The sequence below is a fragment of the Sorex araneus genome, chromosome X (genome assembly GCF_027595985.1).
Source record: "Sorex araneus isolate mSorAra2 chromosome X, mSorAra2.pri, whole genome shotgun sequence".
Classification (NCBI taxonomy): Eukaryota; Metazoa; Chordata; class Mammalia; order Eulipotyphla; family Soricidae; genus Sorex; species Sorex araneus.
In genome coordinates, this window is record NC_073313.1 from 144,971,009 (window position 1) to 144,987,314 (window position 16,306).

Here is a 16,306-nt window from a genome sequence, read left to right on the forward strand (position 1 = left end):
CTGATGGTCAGAGATAGCAGATAGGTTATCAAATGGATGGAACTGGTTAAGCCACAGGGAGAAATAATGAAAAACTTTTAGATGTTCCATGAATAAAAAAAAGCTGCTTTGAAACATTTTCCTCCCAGTAGATAGGTGTTCAAGTACTTGTCAAGAAGACCCAAGCTTTAGAAAGTGAGTAGAACTTAGTACTCCACAAAAGCCTTTCTTCTGTGAGGTCCAGCAGCATCTTACTTCTGGAATATTAAGCATAAAGAAGGCTAGAAATAGCTAGGCCCTCAGCCAGTTCTTACAGAGATCCAGGATACCAAGAATTCCTTAAACTGGTAGTAACCAAAGGGAACAAGTCACTCATTAACTTGTGAGTGAAAAGGTGAGAAGGTGACCATCTGAGACAAATGCCAATCTGGGGAAGAGTTAGTGGTTAAATGAGAAGCTAGTGGTACAAAAGTCCATGCGAAGGAAAAACCAAACTGAGGCAGTTTAGATTCAAATAACTCAAACTGACCAGCCATCTGTGGAAATCTAGTGACTTAGTCCAGAATTTGGAATCAGTCCACATTTGTCTTGTGGATAAGAAAAAGTTTTGATTTGGAAGGCATATGTTCATAACTGGAAGGGTACTCGAGAAACCAATGATTCTATGCCATATGCCCTACTAATTTTATGGGTGTGGAAAATGGGACCCAGAGAAAACAGATGTCTTCCCAGAATTACTTAAGGAGACATATCTTAAAGAGGCACAACTAGAAGGTTAAGTGACTCTACTTTAACTCTGTAAGGTTTATTAACTGTTGATTTCTTTTCTCACTGAAATTCCAGAATTTTTTATGTCTAGATCTTTATAAATTAGACCTGAGGTCTATTCCATGTCTTTCCAATGTGCAGAACTTGTCAATAAATAGACATTCTTGACTAGGCCTCTTCCTCCATTACCAAAGCCTGAGCGAGGAGGTAGTTCTCTTTCATTTTAGTGTGGAGTGACCTACAGCTGCACTGAAGATCTCTCTCTCTCTTTCTCTCTCTCTCTCAAACACACAGAGCACAGCCCTACCAACCCAGTATTGCAGACTATTTGGGTGAGTATCTTTCAGATTTGGGCCACTTTCACATTCAGATCACTGAATCTCACCCCACCACTGATTCTGATGCCTAAAATAACTGACCAATTAAATCCCTATAAGCTTAACCTCTACCACTCTCATTACCACTAAACAAAATGTATGTCCTTCAAGCAATGTGAATAACAACTGACAGAATGGGGGGAATTTAATTGAACCAAGAAGTTGCCATGATTGAATATCAATATCAATATCTCCTGGGGATAAGATAAAGATGAAGTATGGGTGGTCCCTTTTAAGTCCTGGGGAGAGTGGGGGTTAGATAATGGCCATCCCCTTAGAAGTGACTTTCCAAGGTGGTTATTATGTGGCTCAATAATTAACCAAACAGTGACTTGTTGGAAAGAAGCCATTCCTTTCTCAAGGACAGTCCAAGAGCAGACTGCTGTAGCCAGGAAGAGCAGTGTGTGTGTATGTGTGTCTGCGTGTGTGTGGGGGCATTTAGGGGGTTGTCTCTCTCTCACTTACAGTCCCCTAGGGTCAGTGAAAGAGAGGACTAAATTGTGGGAAGTTCTTCCTCGTGGGTGGAGGAAATGCGGCCAGTATATGGAGGAAGTCAGCACACTTTTAATGAGGTGGGGAAGATCAAGACAGTGAAGATTTTTATTATGAACAAGAGATAAGACAGGAAGCTCCAAGCTGGATCTTGTAGATTAGGTGACAAGCTGTGAATAAATCTCATCCTGAATGTATCCTGTTTTGCTCTAGCCTCAGGGACCAGAGGCAGGGGTTCATAGGAAGAGCATCCTCCCAGAATTTGCCAGGCTTGCCAGTCTTAAGCTCCTATGGCCCTAGAACTGTTAAGTTATAGAATAGTTACGGGATAGATATAGATCCTATGTACCACATGGTAGCCAAGCCTTTTATTTTCTACAAGAAGCCTCTATTTGGGCTGAAGTGATAGCACAGCGGGTAGGGTGTTTGCATTGCACGCGGCTGATCCGGATTCGATTCCCAGCACCCCATATTGTCCCCTGAGCACCGCCAGGGGTAATTCCTGAGTGCAGAGCCAGGAGTGACCCCTGTAAACCGCAGGGTGTGATGCAAAAAGAAATAAAAAAGAAGCCTCTATAAATCAACCTTTGGATTCAGAGCCCCATAGATAATTGCTGGCAAGCACTGTAAATGAGTTTGCACTCCAGTACTTCTTTAGCTCTCGGTCTTATTCCTCCTAGGCCCCTCTTCCAAGATTCAGCTCAAATGTCACTGTCTCTGACAGTCACTTTCTCCTTAGTCAAAAACAATCACTTCCTACTCTAGACTTTCAGAGAAAAATATCCTGTGAAGTCGGCAATATAAAAACTAGCAAAATATTTTATATTATTTTTAAAGCATGTTAGTAATACAGTAGCTATTTTATGAGACTCAGTATTTTATATGTGTATATTTCAAGTATATATACTTATATAATGTAATAGCCTTGTTCTTCCTCTTGGAGAACCTGACAAGCTACCAAGAGTTTATTGCCTTCATGGGAGAGCCTTGCAAGCTTCCCATGGTGTATTCATAACCCAAAATACAGAAAAAGATATATGCATACCTCTCAGAGAGCCCGGCAAGCTACCAAGAGTATCCCGCCTGCACAGCAGAGCCTGGCAAGCTACCCATAGCGTATTCAATATGCCAAAAACAGTAACAATAGGTCTTATTCCCCTGATCCTGAAAGAGCCTCCAATCATTGGGAAAGATGAGTAAGGAGAGGCTGCTAAAATCTCAGGGCTGAGTGTAATAGAGACGTTACTGGTGCCCTCTTGAATAAATCGATGAACAAGGGGATGACAATGATACAGTGACATAATTAAAATATATATATTTCTACATTTCAAATATATATAAACAGTTCAATATATGCATATAGAACTTTTTTATAGAGAAATAATTGACAGTTTCTATTATTGGTGTGAAAGTAATAAAAAGAGGGTAAAGGGATGTTTGATAAGGCAAAATGGACGATGGGCTAAGTAAGTTCAGTGATGAGTACATGGAGCCCTATTGCACTAATCATCTCTATATTTTTATGCATGAAGTTCTCCATCATAACTTTTTAAAAGCACTCCCTTAGTAAAGACAATATATATATACATATATATATATATATATATATATTTGTACCACTAACATTCAAACTAGAGATAGGCTTCCTGTAGGTGGGGGCTACACACTGTTATCCACAAGACATGCCCCAGAGCCCACACTTGACTAAAACTTGGTTCAGCATTTGGCTGTTTACAAAGCACTTATCTGAGTATTCTCTTATTTAATCCAGTGAAGTGAGAAAACAAGGAGAAATTAAGAGTCTGAAAATTTGATGAGAGCAACAGAGCCTGAATTTAAGCCTCCATAACCTGAAAAATTTACAGTATGTCCTACAATCCTGCATGGAGTTCGGGTATGCAAGCATAGCTACTGTCTATGCAAGTTCACAACAGGGCTGGACAAGAGGTTGCAAAGGGCTGCAAAGTCTTAGACTATGGTCTCCAGTTCACTGATCCAAAATTACTAATACCCCTACCATCACACACGCAAACAAAATAAAACAATAAGTCACAGATTAATAGACTCTCAATAAACACTAACAACTATGTTTTCAGCTCTGTGGGGTGAAGTAGATCACATTTACCATCCTATAACCCTTATATGTTTGATCTCCTATCCCTACTTTATCTGATAAGTCTCCCAAACTTTCAGAGCCTACCCAAATTGGGAGCCCAAGGAAAAATTACGCCTAGTTTACTAAAACCAGAGGGAAGTCTTTCCAGCCAATAACCCAAAGAGACCTGGGCACATTTTGCCTTTGTTAAGCCTACCATTTGTTGAACATAAACTTTCCATGCCTCAAACAGGAAGTCCATGGTTCTTCTAACACAAAAGCACTGAAAAATGAGACAGCAGCCCAATTAATTATTTCCTCTCATCCTTTTGGGATCTTCTTTCCTGTTCCTGATGTCCCTAATCCTCAAGGAATTCCACTTAACCTCTAGACCTCTAGCTATAGAACATAATTTTTAAAAAATTAAAAAATAGTTTGTAAATGTTACACTTCCTTTATTTCCCTATTCCAACTGAGGTTTTGTGCTTTAGAAAGGAAGTCTTTTCTATCCACCCTGCATAAGTCATGCTCAGCTCCAACACACAGTTTAACAACCCCTATGCACACCTTTGGTCTATCTTCTTTCTCTAAACACTGTCCGATCATTTCCAACAAATTATCTTCTCCAGATAGAGCAGGGTTCTGCATTCGTCTGCTCCTTCCCACACTTACTTCTGGTTTTCTCATCCCTACCACTACTTATTTTCCAGCTGAATTAGCTTCTCCAAACTCTTCATATGCATAGCTGCTCTCACTGCAAGCATCTCAGAGGCAACCCTTCACCTGCCAGTTTGGAGCCAGGGGCTGTGCACCAAGTCACTAAAAGTCAGGCCAAATGTGGTCCTTAAAATACTAAAATCCAGCCTATCTCCTGAAGTCCATTTATAAACACAGTGCCCGAGCAAAGGAGCAGACTCATCTAAGGTCTTGCGGTTTAGTGGCTAAACCCAGGCTTCCTGAGTTGAATTTCAGTGCTCAACTTCAAAGAGTTGGGGAGTAATGGAGAGAATACGATTACCTAATCTGGAAATCCCAAAACTTCAATGGGAAGTTTTTCCTTAGAGGTTCTCTAATCTAAACCCATTTGTAATTTTAGGGGAAAACTGAGCGTGACTTACTGAAAAGGTTTTGATTAGAAACTGCGGTTAGGTTAATAGCAGGACTGTCTGAGGCATTTCTCAGAAGGGAATAAGTGGCTAAAGGGATAGACCGATAGCATTTGGTTGACCAGGGGCTTCCTGGAAATCCACTCAAAAGTGAAATGAAGGAGAAGGTAAAAGTGTCATGAGCAGGCCACAGAGGCCCAAGCCCCACAATTTGATCCAACTTCAGACAGTCCTCCAGAATCCCAGAGCAACACCTTCCACTAGCCACTCTCAGGACCTCTCAAGAATCTCCCAGTTTCAACACTTTGGAACCCAAATTTGAGGATCTGCTTTCTTTTCCCGCCTCCCATTCCTCTCTTAAATATACCCCAAACACGAACCATTAAGAACAGAGCCAAACAGGAGCGCGCCAGAGAAGAGAGGCTGGCCGAGGAGCCTGGGCGGCCCCAACCGTTACCTGGAGGCCGCGTCCACCTCTTTGGGTGAGAGCCTGTAAAGCAAGCAGGACTGCTCTCGGTCAGGGGAAACGGTGCCAGCCAGAGGAGCAGCTGGCGCGACTGCTTAGCTGTTGTCAACCAGAGTCCACACTCAGCAGGTGGTGCGTGAACGGCAGCAAGTCGCTGGGGACACCCGCCCACAAACATACTATTCAACCAATGAGGATACAGACCTGCCCACAGGCCTCCCCAGAAAGTCGCCCAAATTGTGGTGGGCGGGGCTCGACTTTTAGCTCCTCCCATCTACCGCTTTCTTATGTCACCTCGCTGTAGGACTGAGGGTGGGGGGCGGGGTAGAGAGAGCAAAAGTCTGCAATTGAGGATGGAAGAGAAAGCTGGAGCTAGCCAGGCTCACAGACTGATTTTTATTGAATTCTAAATGGGAGCAAGGGGATGTATTTAAATACATATTCCATGAATTTACATAGGTACAGTGTCTTGCTGAGGATGTTATGCGGGAGCCGGGGGTGTGGATGGAGGTAAGAAGATATAAGTTAGGCGAAGGATATTTTCAATAATGGAAAGTAGTATAGAAAGAACAAATCAGGTTTTTGAGCAAGAACTTGACTTTCCCACTTTGCTCAGATCCCAGTATTCTACAACTCTTGCAGTGCCCAAATAACTATAACTTCAGAGAAATATATAGAAAATTTTGGGGGGGGGGTGGTCTTCGCTAACTTTGAGAGGTTCTCAAAAGTTTTGACAAGTACAACTGGAAAGAACGTTTAAAATAAACAGGAAACAGTGTTAAGATTTGAATTCTCTCAAATCAAACAGGTATCCTTTCCTCATAAGGTTGCAAAACAAGATCATAGCCTCGATTATTTCTTTGTTGAATTGAAAACAATTACCTAGGTAGGTGACTACCCAAGACCCCAAGGCATTCAACCATCATCCGTAATATATACAAATAGAAAACTGGAAAGAGATGACTCATTTGAATTTACCCAATAAATCCTGTGGCAAGGAAAATATATAAAACCTATACACAAATTATGGATTGTACACATGAAGCTGATCTTCTTAGAAGGTGAAACTTTATAGTTTGTCATGACTGATTTCTCTTTTGCTCATGTTTATCTGAAAAATAAATGAACCATAGCTAAGTCCATACCAGCTTGGTATCTGCCTTAAATCTGCTTAGGAGATTTTATTGTATACATTTTGTTCAGCCATATTTACTGTTGTGCTGAATAAAAGTTAAAATAATGAAAAAAAGAAAGCAGCTTTCTTGTTACCATCCAACTTGTTTGCTAAAATATCCACCATATATGAGAGTAAAATTAATGTTTCTTGGGATGGCAAAAACTGTTGGGGTGCCACACTCAGCAGTGCTCAGAGCTTACTACTGGCTCAGCATTCAGGGATCACTCCTGGCAGAGCAAGAGGGACCATATGAGATGCTGGGGATTAAATCTGGGTACACTGTATGCAAGGCAAGTACTTTACCTGCTGTTTTATTGCTCCTGCTGCAAGGAGAGCAACTTTCTTTTTTTTTAATTTTTTTATTTTTTTTACAGTTACAGATTTATACATTTTTGTGCTCATGTTTCTCCCTTACAAAGTTTGATAACCCATCCCTTCACCAGTGCCCATTCTCCACCACCAGTAAACCCAACATCCCTCCCCCCCTCCCCAGTCCTTTCTCCCCCCACCCCACCCTGCCACTATGGCAGGGTATTCCCTTTTGTTCTCTCTCTCTGATTAGGTGTTGTGGTTTGCAATAAAGGTGTTGAGTGGCCATTGTGTTCAATCTCTAGTCTATATTCGGCCCGCATCATCTTTCCCCCACATGACCTCCAACCACATTTTACTTGGTGTTCCCTTCTCTGAGTTGCCCAGAATGAGAGACCAGCCTCCAAGCCATGGAGACAGCCAAGGAGAGCAACTTTCTTAAGGTTACCTGAAGCGATGACAGAGCTATATCTGGCTCAAGATGCCCCAATCCTGTCTGGCCTTCAGTCAACTTGGCCAGATTGGAATTTTCTCACATTATTTCTTTATAGGAAGAGTCTCTTGCCCCCACTCCTGGCTATCTTCACTGGGGCCCATTGGAGGGGGTGGGTTGAGTTTCTCTCCCTGCCCTGAGCAGAGCCTCAGAAGTCAAAGACCTCCAGAACCCAACCATAGCCATGCTCAAGGCCCCTCGCCGCACGTTTGGATGAGCCTCACGCATGAAGGAACCAGTTGAGGAACCCAGGTGTGTGGGACCCAGGGCTGAGATCTCCAAGCCTGCTTGGATTGGGACTGGGCCTCTTCCGCCAAAATCCCCCATTTTTCCAGTAGCTAGGTGGTCACACCCAGAAACTGGCCCTGGCACCGTGTAATGCAATCAACAGGCAACATTCAGAGACTATAAAACAAGCTCCCGGAAACGACATCTTATAGCCTAGTTCTCTCTCTCAGAGAACCTGGCAAGCTACAGAGAGTTTTTCTGTCCACACAGAAGACCCTGGCAAGCTCCCTGTGAGTATTCATATGCCAAATACGGTAACAATGATAGGTCTCATTCTCCTGATCCTGAAAGAGCCTCTAATGAGGCACCACTGGGAAGGACGAGTAAAGAGAGGCTGCTAAAATCTCAGGGGTAGGATGAATGGATGTTACTGGGCCTGCTGGAGCAAATCAAGGATCAATGGGAAGATAGTGGTAGTGATAGTGATTTCTTTGTCAGTTTGATGAGAATCAGAGGAGAAATAATGAAGCAAAGCAACATCCAGTGTGCACTTTTCTTTTCAATGGCAAAATACCACTAGCAATTTTGTTCAAGGTTAGCTATGTCCCTAAGGTCTTGAAAGTAGATGATGCCATAATTCAGTCCTGTAAATAACAATTCTATTCAAAGGAGTCAGGAATTCTTATGATCCTGGGACAAGAGGTGTTTTCCTTCCTGAAGCTGAGCTATTATAGTTTTAAGCTACCCTAAGGCCCTTAATTGCAATCAAAATTATCTTGCTCTGGAAATTCCTAGAAGGGCATAAAAACATGGTCATAATTATCTGATGGCTTTTCTAAGGACAAAAAAACACATTTAGTCAATTCTGTCCATCCCACTGCACCAGGCACAGTGTTTGTGATGCTTGTGATGGGTGAAAGACTATTGAAAGACACTCAGACAGCCATGAATAAATTATTATTCGTGAATGAAGAGAAAACCCAACTATCTTTCAGTAGATAGCTTTAACTGATTCAGTTCTGAGGTACCCGGTACCCTTTTCAAAAATCAAGCAACTGCAAAAGGGAAATCTACAATAAAAGTACAATAACTACAGTATACACTCATTCACTGCTTGTGGGAATGTTGTCTGGTTCAACCCCAGTGGAAAACAGTATGGAGAGTTCTTATTAAACTTATAATTGAACTGACATATGACCCATCATTTCCACTTTGGGGTATCCACCCCCAAGAATTAAAAAGCATCCACTCAAAAGGACACATGCACAGCATTATTTATTGCTGTGCCTAGTATAACAGGAAAGTTATGCAACCAACCTAGGTGTCAAATGACTGGTGAATGGATTATGAAGATGTGGTATATAAACTCAATGGAATACTATGCAGCAGCAAAGAATGATGAAATCATGCAATTTGCTGCAACCTTGTTGGAACTGGAAGATATTATGCTGAATGAAGTAATACAGAAGAAAAAAGACAAGCACAGAATGATCCCACTTCTCTGTGGTATGTAGAATAAAGGGATGAGTAAATTTAATTCGGTAAAAGGGGTTTTCCTATATCATCTTTAGTCCAAGATCTTAGGGAAGAGAAGGACAGAAGAAAAATAAAAAAGGGGGTGTAGGTAAAAGAAGATGAGAAAAAAGTAATGGAAGAACAGGGGTCAGGGTTTTGAATATACTGGTGATGTGGGAGAATGGTATTGCAGTATATACAAAGCACAGATTCAACAACACTGAAAATATGAGATCTATGCTGCAATCACTGAACTTTGTGTCAAGGCCGAAGGTGGGGGTGGGGCAGGGGTGTAGGAGGGAAGGATTATGGGAACCCTGGTGGAAGTAAGTTGATACTGTTGGTAGATTGGTGTTGAAATATTGTATGCATAAAACTAAACTATCAATGACTTTGTAAATAATGGTTCTTTAATTAATATAACATTACAATAAATAAATAAATAAATAAATAAATAAATAAATAAAGTTGCCGTCAAGATGACTGAGCTGTGTCATAAACTAAGGACAACTAGGAGACAGAGTGAGCCAATCAGGTGACTTTGGAGATATGGGAGGAGGTGGGAGGTGTTACTACCTACCAAGTAGATATAATCTCAGGATATGGAGACCAAAAGTTGTGGGGTAAGGACAGACAATGCCATGAAGAAGCAAAAACAGAGGTTGAGTCATACACATAGTGAAAAAAGAAAGTGTAAAAGTATAAGCACCATGCTAGAGACAAAGAAAAAGAAAATGCTGGGAGGATTGGGGAGCATTCAGGGATACACTGTCTTTTAAAAGCCTACTATGTGTTTATAGCCCAAATGACATTTATTTTTAGTGAAATATGAAGGCAGAGGGGGAAGAGAGGGGGGTAATGATAAATCTAGATAAATTTGGGGTAAAAGGACAAGCACATTAGGATAAAGTGAAGATTGAATAAAACTTAGCTAAAACAGAGCCATGAGTGATAGTACAGCTAGTAAAGTGTCTGCTTCTGCTTCACATGTGACCAACCTGGTTTTGATTCCCAATGCCTCATATGGTCCCTTGAGCCCTGACAGGAGGAATCACTGAGCGCAGAGCCAGGAGTAAGTCCTGAGCACTAGTGGGAATGACCTCCAATACAAGCAAAAAATTTGTTAAAACATACATGTTTTATTTATTTATTTATTTATTTATTTATTTATTTATCATAGAAATAAGTAATGTAGGAGTACTGCTATTTGTTCAGCCATTGATTAAGCTGATTGAATTGGGCATGAACTCCACATTACATTTTATTTTATTGTATCACCATGAGATAGAGTTACAAAGCATTCATTTTTGAGATTCAGCCATACAATGATGGAACACCCATCCCTCCATTAGCACACATTTTCCACCACCGATGTCCCAAGTATCCCCCCATCCCAGTCTTCACCCTGCCTCTATGGCAGACAATTTCCCCAATACTCTCTCTCTAATTTGGGGCATTATGTTTTGCTCGAATTTCCCCACCACCATTCAAGCCTACCTGCCAGGGGCAGATTCTAGATAATATATTTCCCATAGCTCATTTTGAATATCATGAGAGCTCGCATGGCCACAATTGTAAATGTAAATTCCTAGATTGTAAATGGTTGGGTTCCAGAGACATCTCTGTATGGCACTAATCCATTTTGGGATTCAATTGGAAGTCTCTGGGACAGGGTTGTTGGTGCACTAAGATGGCGTCCGGAGGCAAATTGTGAGCATGACAGCCAGTATTCTGGGTGGGCGGGGACCCTGGGAGGTACAGCTCAAGTCCTCTGCTGCCATGCAGCCTGGAGATTTAGTCCTGGAACATGCATACCTGGGCCTTGCTTGTGGAAGCTCTTGTTCACCGGGATTCCATCTGGAGTAAGCGGAGAGACTGAATCTGCTCCATCTGGAGTGCCCCAGTGATATTGGCTCAGTATGGGGCCCAGAGAGATCTCCGGCACTGTGGTGTCTTCCAGGACTTGCCTCTATGTCTCTGGGCCAGGGCTGTTGGTGCACTAAGATCCACATCACAAAATTTTCAGCAGATTATACCCATTCTGAGACAGTGGAGTCAGGCTTGGGGTATGGAGGCAATTTTGGACTGTGGAAGCAAGTGGCTGCCGGGGACTCTGATTGGGCTGACACAGGCCAACCTGCCCCCTACAATTTACTCTGGTCTTTTCAGCCATGTATGGGTCTGAGCTTAACTGTGGCTTTTAATCTCTTTTGAGATTTATCTATGGTTCTCTGAAATAAGGCCATTAAATGAGCTTGTATAGCTGACCCTCAGGTGGTTTATGGGTGTGGCTCCCACATACCTAACTTGGGCCATTTAATTTCTTATCAGTAAACTTGGTCCCAAGTTGTTAGGGTCTAGCCAAAGGCACAGTGGCAATTTTGGGGTATCAGGAAGCCTGAAGGCACCATCAGGCTGCTGATGCATTCACCCCACAGGTACAGGTTGACCTGTTGGCGGTACCATACCTCCAAAACATATATGTTTTAGTGGAAAGTCTTAAAAGGGGGTAACTGGCAGGCAAGGTGAGGTTTATAACTGCTAGATGGAAACAGGACTGGATCCAAAGAGGCAACGGGAAAGCAAAAGGTGGGAGACCAAGTATGGTTGCAGGGAGGTTCCTAGTGAAGTGCAACAGAGGCCACCAGACTATATTCACCTGATTTCCATCACTGCCTGTTCCACCAGGTGTCCTTCATACAATATATTGTCCAAGGCACCTACCTCAGGAACTTTGAGAGCCTTAATGCTGGTTCCCAGTCTCATGTCTCAGTTATAAGTTAGTGGGAGGTTTCTTAGCCCACAGGTTGTGATTGACAGCCAAGGTGCCTCAAGTTGTTGCACCGTGACAGCCATGGAAGTGCTCAGAAAAGCTGACGGTTGAAGAGAGCAATGGTACAATTAACCATTTCCTGTCTTCAGCAGACTATAAAACTCCCAAACTCCCCATCCCTTCTCTATTCTACTGATCTCAGGTCACCTACTTCTGCCTCTTCTTCAGGACTATTTTGAAAGGCCAAAGTAATGGAACATGGTGGCAGATACAGAATGCAATCTCAATAAAGAACCAGTTGTTTTTCTCAGAGAGGTCAGCACTAGTAGTTAGCCACTAAAACTGTGTGGCCCCTGAGTTATGTAAACTTTCCCTTATCCCAAACCTTTACTTAGAAAGTAAACTTGCATCAGCTGATTTAAGCTCATGGAGAGTTCTGCATACCTTTGTTTATGGTAGAAAGAAGCTGTGCCAGCTATCAAAGCTGATCATTTACATTACTCTTCTAAAAATGGCCAATAGGGGTACAAATGATCTAATAAAGGCACTGCACTCATGTGAAAATAATCTGGGCCATTTTCTCTCTCTAAACTTCAGTTGCTTATCTGTAACATGAGGATGATATAATCTTATAATTCAACAGGTTGCAGTTATATCCTTTCCTTTTACTTGCTCCATGTATGTGAAGGATAAAACTAGCTAAGAAACCCCATTTGTGAGTGGAAGCCTAAGGAAATAAAGAGGAGTTTGCTAACTGAGGTTTGTTCATTTGCATAATATTTGTACCCATTTTTGGGAAACCATAGCCTGCATGGCTCAGGAGCCACTCCTGAAGGACACTATGTGGTACTGGGATTTCAACTATTGTGATTTTAACCACACTTAGGAAAGTACCTTCACCTCTGTACTATCTCTCCAGCCCTGAACCCAATTTTCATAGGTGCATTTACAGAGTGGAAGTGGATTAGAGTTTAGCATATTGATCTCCATGCCATTTACCACTTTCACCCAGACGGCTCTGACACACAGTGTTTACATAATTATTACTAAGCAAATTTGTTATTCAAACGTGGAATAGGACAAACTCATGAAGTGAGTTTGTTTCAGAATCAAGGTATTTCCCCTCCTTTCTCCTTCCATTCTGTCTCATAGAGTTCTCATAGCATCTTCTGGTCTATCACCCTTTTCGGGACTAGCTCAGCATGGATAAATAGCCATTGAAAGAATTTTTCTGAACCTAACATGGAGGTACCTAACTTTTGGTTTCTGAATATCCAGAAGTCCCCACATTGTCCCTACCACAAAATTTTCTCTGAGGAAAAGGAGGTCCTAGTCAGCTTCCTCCAAGCACAGGAGTTTCCCTTTTGCTCTCTGTTGTTACAGAAGTGTCAGGGACAGCCTCTGGGCAGCAGCAGCCTAAAAGGAAGGGCGGTAGCTACCATTTCCTACCCATCAAAGGACATCTCCCTCCCTGACAAGTTCCTTCCCTAGTTCCTGAGTTCTGCTGCTTTGGCCCTAGCCAGGATCATAATATGAAGAGACTCCAAAGTTTAACTTGAATTATAGAAACTTTGAACTGGAAAATACCTTGAATGATCATTTATTCCCATGCTAATCTACCCTTTACTTACAGGAACACCCGGAACACCCTCTGTTAGCAAAGAGAAGGGTTCATTTCACCTAACTCTTTACAGTTTTTTTTTTTTTGGGTCACACCCGGCAATGCACAGGGGTTACTCCTGGCTCTGCACTCAGGAATCACTCCTGGCGGTGCTCAGCGGACCATATGGGATGCTGGGATTTGAACCCGGGTCGGCCGCGTGCAAGGCAAACGCCCTACCCGCTGTGCTATTGCTCCAGCCCCAACTCTTTACAGTTTTATAAAATTAACAGTATGACACTTACCTGACAGTGTTGGTAGGAAATGTTAGAAAGGACTTAATAAAAGTTAATGTGGCTTGAATGCTATCTATATGACCAACAGTGATCTAATACTGACATTTAGGCATTATTTATGTAATACTTCCTACAACCTCTGAACTAGGGACTATTATCATCATTATTATCCTCATTTTACAGATGAGAAATTGAGGATAACACTAGTAATAATGTTACTTTATAAGCTAATACTCAGTTTAGAAATAGGAATCTATATAATGGTAGTGATCATCCTTACCACAGAAAACAATCTATCATGAAATTTTATGGGTGAGTTCTCAGGTATTTCTGTGGATACAAGTATTTAGCTATACTTTTATATTCAAGTAATCTTGAGAGAAAAGAAGAAAGAATGTTAAGATTCACATTCATCTGTGCCAATTCCATCTTGACTTACAGTAGTCTCTTGGGCTTGGAACTGAGTGGGCTAGTGCACTAGCTTCTAATACAGAAATCATTTAACACCTTTCATGACCAAGATGGAGCCTCGTGAACATTTGTCCATCTGTTACTAAGTTTCAAGTCTAAGTTTCTATCTCTGTAAAAGCTTACATAGCAGGATCAGCAGGCATCTCCATAGTATACCAAACTTAAACCTTAAAATATACTATATATGCTCTTATCTCTCACACACATGCAAACATGCACATTTTAACTCACAGGAACTCCTTCAGTTACTATTATTTTCGCATTTTATAGATGAAGAAACAGAGATGCAAAGAGTTTTATTAATCCTACCACCCATAACTGTCGAAATACTACATATCAGAGAAACTGATGTTTATCAAAACAATAAATAGTGTTAGCAAGGATGTAGAGAAAAAAGGAAGGGCCTTCATTCACTGCTGATCAGAATGTCAACTGGTCCAGTCTTTGGGGGAGACAATTTTCACATAAAACTATCAATTGAGTGTCCATACAGTCCATCAATTACACTCCTTGAAATATGCCAGAAGCCTAAATGCACAATACAGAAAAGACATCATCTATATTTACTGCAGCACTATTCACAATAGCCCACATCTAGAAACATCCCAAGTGCCCACAAACAGATAACTAGGTAAAGAAATTATGGTGAAATACATAATTGAATACCATACGGCCATAAGAAAAGATGAAGTCATGCAATTTGTTTCTACATTAATGGATCTGGAGAATATCATGTTCAGTGAAGTTATTCAGAGGAAGAGATACAGATACAGAATTATCTATATCATATGTGGGATATAAGGAAACATAGTAGAAAAGAAACAAAGACCATAACAAAGACCCAAAAAGCAATAGAAATGAGGAGTAAGAGAACTGGTCTTCAGTAGGAAGCTTGCCACTGAGGTGGGGCTGGGGAAGTAAAAGTTAGGGAAGGGAACACCAGGACAATGTGTATCAGAATACTGCCTACTCTAAGGTCAGAGTAGGAACAGGAAGAAAACAGGGGCCATTGGTGGAGGGATTGGTGCTGGAACATTGTATGCCTGCAACTTAATAATGAATAACTTTGTAACTCTGTATTTCACAGTGATTAAATTTTTAAAAGTACTACATATTCTTCAAGATGACTCTAGTTTACTCTCAAGTACTGCATATGGTACCTCAAGGAACAATGGTAGTGATCCTTGAATGCAGAACCAGGCAAATCCCTAAGAACCACTGGACGTGGTCCCTTCCACCAATAAAGATATTGAGTAGGGGAAAGTAAAATAGAGGAGCAGGTAATATAAAAGAAATAATGAAATAAAGGAAGGGAAGGGAAGGGAAGGGAAGGGAAGGGAAGGGAAGGGAAGGGAAGGGAAGGGAAGGGAAGGGAAGGGAAGGGAAGGGAAGGGAAGGGAAGGGAAGGGAAGGGAAGGGAAGGGAAGGGAAGGGAAGGGAAGGGGAGGAAGGGGAATGGGGAGGGGAAGGGGAGGGAGGGGAGGGGAGGGAGGGGATGGGAGGTGAAGGGAAGGGAGAGGAGGGGAAGGGAAGGGAAGGGAAGGGAAGGGAGGGGGAGGGAGGGGAAGGGAAGGGAAGGGGAGGAAGGGGAATGGGGAGGGGAAGGGGAGGGAGGGGAGGGGAGGGAGGGGATGGGAGGTGAAGGGAAGGGAGAGGAGGGGAAGGGAAGGGAAGGGAAGGGAAGGGAAGGGAGGGGGAGGGAGGGGAGGGGAGGGGAGGGGAAGGGAGGGGAGGGAGGGGAGGGGAAGGGAAGGGAAGGGAAGGGAGGGGGAGGGAGGGGAGGGGAAGGGAAGGGAAGGGAGGGGGAGGGAGGGGAGGGGAGGGGAAGGGAAGGGAGGGGAGGGGAGGGGAGGGGAAGGGAAGGGAAGGGAGGGGGAGGGAGGGGAGGGGAGGGGAAGGGAAGGGAGGGGAGGGGAGGGGAGGGGAAGGGAAGGGAGGGGAGGGGAGGGGAGGGGAGGGGAGGGGAAGGGAAGGGAGGGGAGGGGAGGGGAGGGGAGGGGAGGGGAAGGGAGTGGAGGGAAGGGGAGGGGAGGGGAAGGGAAGGGAGGGGAGGGGAGGGGAGGGAAGGGGAGGGGAGGGAAGGGAAGGGAAGGGAAGGGAAGGGAAGGGAAGGGAAGGGAAGGGAAGGGAAGGGAAGGGAAGAGGAGGGAAGGGGAGGGGA